Genomic DNA, 6,000 nt, shown 5'->3' on the forward strand with positions numbered 1-6,000 from the left:
TACATGTGAAGCGGAGTACATAGCTACTTCGGAAGCAGCAAATGAAGGAGTCTGGATGAAGGAGTTCATATCCGATCTAGGTGTCATACCTAGTGCATCGGGTCCAATGAAAATCTTTTGTGACAATACTGGTGCAATTGCCTTGGCAAAGCAATCCAGAATTCACAAGAGAACCAAGCACATCAAGAGACGCTTCAATTCCATCCGCGACCAAGTCAAGGAAGGAGACATAGAGATTTGCAAGATACATACGAATCTGAATGTTCAAGACCCGTTGACTAAGCTTCTCTCACGAGCAAAACATGATCAGCACCAAGACTCCATGGGTGTTAGAATCATTAATGTGTAATCTAGATTATTGACTCTAGTGCAAGTGGGAGACTGAAGGAAATATTCCCTAGAGGCAATAATAAAGTTGTTATTTATATTTCCTTATATCATGATAAATGTTTATTATTCATGCTAGAATTGTATTAACCGGAAACTTAGTACATGTGTGAATACATAGACAAACAGAGTGTCACTAGTATGCCTCTACTTTACTAGCTCATTAATCAAAGATGGTTAAGTTTCCTAGCCATGGACAAGAGTTATCATTTGATGAACGGGATCACATCATTAGAGAATGATGTGATTGACTTGACCCATCCGTTAGCTTAGCACTATGATCGTTTAGTTAATTGCTAGTGTTGTCTCCATAACTTATACATGTTCCTATGACTATGAGATTATGCAACTCCCGAATACCGGAGGAACACTTAGTGTGCTATCAAACGTCACAACGTAACTGGGTGATTATAAAGATGCTCTACAGGTGCCTTCGATGGTGTTTGTTGAGTTGGCATAGATCAAGATTAGGATTTGTCACTCCGATTGTCGGAGAGGTATCTCTGGGCCCTCTCGGTAATGCACATCACTATAAGCCTTGCAAGCAATGTGACTAATGAGTTAGTTACGGGATGTTGCATTACTGAACGAGTAAAGTGACTTGCTAGTAACGAGATTGAACTAGGTATTGAGATACCGATGATCAAATATCGGGCATGTAACATACCGATGACAAAGGAAACAACGTATGTTGTTATGTTGTTTGGCCGATAAAGATCTTCATAGAATATGTAGGAACCAATATGAGCATCCAGGTTCCGCTATTGGTTATTGACCGGAAGTGAGTCTCGGTCATGTCTACATAGTTCTCGAACCCGTAGGGTCCGCACGCTTAATGTTTGCTACCTCTTGAGCACTGTGTTGGTTTTCCCTTGAAGAGGAAAGGGTGATGTAGTAAAGCAGCGTAAGTATTCCCCTCAGTTTTTGAGAACCAAGGTATCAATCCAGTAGGAGACCACGCGCGAGTCACCTCGTACCTACACAAACAAATAAGAACCTCGCAACCAACGCGATAAAGGGTTTGTCAATCCCTTCATGGCCACTTGCAAGAGTGAGATCTGATAGAGATAATAATAATAAGATATATATTTTTGGTATTTTTATGATATAGATTGAAACTAAAGATTGCAAAATAAAATAGATGGGAAACTTGTATGATGGAAAATAGACCCGGGGGGCATAGGTTTCACTAGTGGCTTCTCTCAAGATAGCATAAGTATTACGGTGGGTAAACAAATTACTGCCGAGCAATTGATAGAAAAGCAAATAATTATGAGAATATCTAGGCATGATCATGTGTATAGGCATCACGTCTGCGACAAGTAGACCAAAACGATTCTGCATCTACTACTATTACTCCACACATAGACCGCTATCCAGCATGCATCTAGATTATTAAGTTCATAAGAACAGAGTAACGCCTTAAGCAAGATGACATGATGTAGAGGGATAAACTCATGCAATATGATATAAACCCAATCTTTTTATCCTCGATGGAAACAATACAATACGTGTCGTTTCCCCTGCTGTCACTGGGATCGAGCACCGTAAGATTGAACCCAAAGCTAAGCACTTCTCCCATTACAAGAAATATCAATCTAGTAGGCCAAACCAAACTGATAATTCAAAGAGACTTGCAAAGATAAACCAATCATACATAAAAGAATTCAGAGAAGAATCAAATATTGTTCATAGATAATCTGGATCATAAACCCACAATTCATCGGATCTTGACAAACACATCGCAAAAGAAGAGTACATCAAATAGATATCCAAGAGAATCGAGGAGAACTTTGTATTGATATCCAAAGAGAGAGAAGAAGCCATCTGGCTACTAGCTATGGACCCGAAGGTCTGAAGTAAACTACTCACACATTACCGGAGAGGCCATGGAGTTGATGTAGAGGCCCTCCGTGATCAATGCCCCCTCCGGCGGAGCTCCGGAAAAGGCCCCAAGATGGGATCTCTCGGGTACAGAAGGTTGCGGCGGTGGAATTAGGTTTTCGTGGTGCTCATGGATGTTTGCGGGGTACGTGGACTTATATAGGAGGAAGAAGTAGGTCGGTGGAGCAACGAGGGGCCCATGAGGGTGGAGGGCGCGCCCCCTGCCTCGTGGCCTCCTCGATTGTTTCTTGAGGCCCACTCCAAGTCTCCTGGATCATGTTTGTTGAGAAAATCACGTTCCCGAAGGTTTCATTCCATTTGGACTTCGTTTGATATTCCTTTTCTGCGAAACACTGAAATAGGCAAAAAAACAACAATTTGGGCCGGGCCTCCGGTTAATAGGTTAGTCCCAAAAATGATATAAAAGTGTAAAATAAAGCCCATTAACATCCAAAGAAGATAATATTATAGCGAGCAATCAAAAATTATAGATACGTTGGAGACGTATCAATCATCTCCAAGCTTAATTCCTGCTCGTCCTCGAGTAGGTAAATGATAAAAAAATGATGTGGAATGCTTTGTAACATATTTCTCAATGTAAATTTTCTTTATTGTGGCATGACTGTTCAGGTCCGAAAGATTCAAGATAAAAGTTTAATATTGACATAAAAATAATAATACTTCAAGTATACTAACTAAGCAATCATGTCTTCTAAAAATAACATGGCCAAAGAAAGTTATCCCTACAAAATCATATAGTCTGGCTATGCTCTATCTTCGCCACACAAAATATTTAAATCATGCACAACCCCGATGACAAGCCAAGAAATTGTTTCATACTTTTGATGTTCTCAAACTTTTTCAATCTTCACGCAATATATGAGCATGAGCCATGGATATAGTGTTGAGGAACGTAGTAATTTCAAAAAATTTCCTACGCACACGCAAGATCATGGTGATGCATAGCAACGAGGGGAGAGTATGATCTACATACCCTTGTAGATCGCAACGGAAGCGTTGACACAACGTAGAGGAAGTAGTCGTACGTCTTCTTCCCGATCCGACCGATCCAAGCACCGTTACTCGGGCACCTCCGAGTTCTTAGCACACGTACAGCTCGATGACGATCCCCGGGCTCCGATCCAGCAAAGCGTCGGGGAAGAGTTCCGTCAGCACGACGGCGTGGTGACGATCTTGATGTTCTACCAACGCAGGGCTTCGCCTAAGCACTACAACGATATGATCGAGGTGGAATATGGTGGCAGGGGGCACCGCACACGGCTAAGGAACGATCTCAATGATCAACTTGTGTGTCTAGAGGTGCCCCCTGCCTCCGTATATAAAGGAGCCAAGGGGGAGGGGTGCGGCCAGCCCTATGGAGGCGCAGGAGGAGTCCTACTCCTACCGGGAGTAGGACTCCCCCCCAATCCTATTCCAAATAGGACTCCCAAGGGGGAAAGAGAGAGAGAGGTGGCCGGCCACCTCTCCTAGTCCTAATAGGACTAGGGGAGGGGGGAGGCGCGCAGCCCACTATGGGCAGCCCCTTTCACCTTTCCACTAAAGCCCAATAAGGCCCATATGACTCCCGGGGGGTTCTGGTAACCTCCCGGTAATCCGGTAAAATCCTGATTTCACCCGGAACACTTCCGATGTCCAAACATAGGCTTCCAATATATCAATCTTTATGTCTCGACCATTTCGAGACTCCTCGTCATGTCCGTGATCACATCCGGGACTCCGAACAACCTTCGGTACATCAAAATGCATAAACTCATAATAACTGTCATCGTAACGTTAAGCGTGCGGACCCTACGGTTCGAGAACAATGTAGACATGACTGAGACACATCTCTGGTCAATAACCAATAGCGGGACCTGGATGCCCATATTGGTTCCTACATATTCTACGAAGATCTTTTATCGGTCAGACCGCATAACAACATACGTTGTTCCCTTTGTCATCGGTATGTTACTTGCCCGAGATTCGATCGTCGGTATCCAATACCTAGTTCAATCTCGTTACCGGCAAGTCTCTTTACTCGTTCCGTAATACATCATCCCGCAACTAACTCATTAGTTGCAATGCTTGCAAGGCTTATGTGATGTGCATTACCGAGAGGGCACAGAGATACCTCTCTGACAATCAGAGTGACAAATCCTAATCTCGAAATACGCCAACCCAACATCTACCTTTGGAGACACCTGTAGTACTCCTTTATTATCACCCAGTTACGTTGTGACGTTTGGTAGCACCCGAAGTGTTCCTCCGGCAAACGGGAGTTGCATAATCTCATAGTCATAGGAACATGTATAAGTCATGAAGAAAGCAAATAGCAACATACTAAACGATCGGGTGCTAAGCTAATGGAATGGGTCATGTCAATCAGATCATTCAACTAATGATGTGACCTCGTTAATCAAATAACAACTCTTTGTTTATGGTTAGGAAACATAACCATCTTTGATTAACGAGCTAGTCTAGTAGAGGCATACTAGTGACACTCTGTTTGTCTATGTATTCACACATGTATTATGTTTCCGGTTAATACAATTCTAGCATGAATAATAAACATTTATCATGATATAAGGAAATAAATAATAACTTTATTATTGCCTCTAGGGCATATTTCCTTCATATAGCACCATATGTGGAATAGAATGGTGGTTGTGGAGAAGACAAAAAGGAGAAGATAGTCTCACATCAACTAGGCGTATCAATGGGCTATGGAGATGCCCATCAATAGATATCAATGTGAGTGAGTAGGGATTGCCATGCAACGGATGCACTAGAGCTATAAGTGTTTGAAAGCTCAACAAAAGAACTAAGTGGGTGTGCTTCCAACTTGCTTGCTCATGAAGACCTAGGGCAATTTTGAGGAAGCCCATCATTGGAATATACAAGCCAACTTCTATAATGAAAAATTCCCACTAGTATATAAAAGTGATAACATATGAGACTCTCTATCATGAAGATCATGGTGCTATTTTGAAGCACAAGTGTGGAAAAAGGATAGTAACATTGTCCCTTCTCTATGTTTCTCTCATTTTTTTCTATCTGGGCCTTCTTTCTTTTTCTTTTTGGCCTCTTTTCTTTCTTCTTTTTTTGTCCGGAGTGTCATCCCAACTTGTGGGGGAATCATAGTCTCCATCATCTTTCCTCACTGGGACAATGCTCTAATAATGATGATCATCACACTTTAATTTACTCACAACTCAATACTTAGAACAAAATATGACTCTATGTGAATGCCTCCGGTGGTGTACCGAGATGTGCAATGATGCATGAGTGACATGTATGAAGAATTATGAACGGTGGCTCCGCCATAAATACGATGTCAACTACATGATCATGCAAGCAATATGACAATGATGAAGCGTGTCATAATAACGGAACGGTGGAAAGTTGCATGGCAATATATCTCGGAATGGCTATGGAAATGCCATAATAGGTAGGTATGGTGGCTGTTTTGAGCAAGGTATGTGGTGGGTTTATGGTACCAGCGAAAGTTGCACGATACTAGAGAGGCTAGCAATGGTGGAAGGGTGAGAGTGCATATAATCCATGGACTCAATATTAGTCATAAAGAACTCACATACTTATTGCAAAAATCTATTAGTTATCGAAACAAAGTATTACGCACATGCTCCTAGGGGGTAGATTGGTAGGAAAAGACCATCGCTCGTCCTCGACTGCCACACATAAGGAAGACAATCAATAAATAAATCATGC

This window comes from Triticum urartu, chromosome 7 (assembly GCF_003073215.2).
Source record: "Triticum urartu cultivar G1812 chromosome 7, Tu2.1, whole genome shotgun sequence".
Taxonomy (NCBI): Eukaryota; Viridiplantae; Streptophyta; class Magnoliopsida; order Poales; family Poaceae; genus Triticum; species Triticum urartu.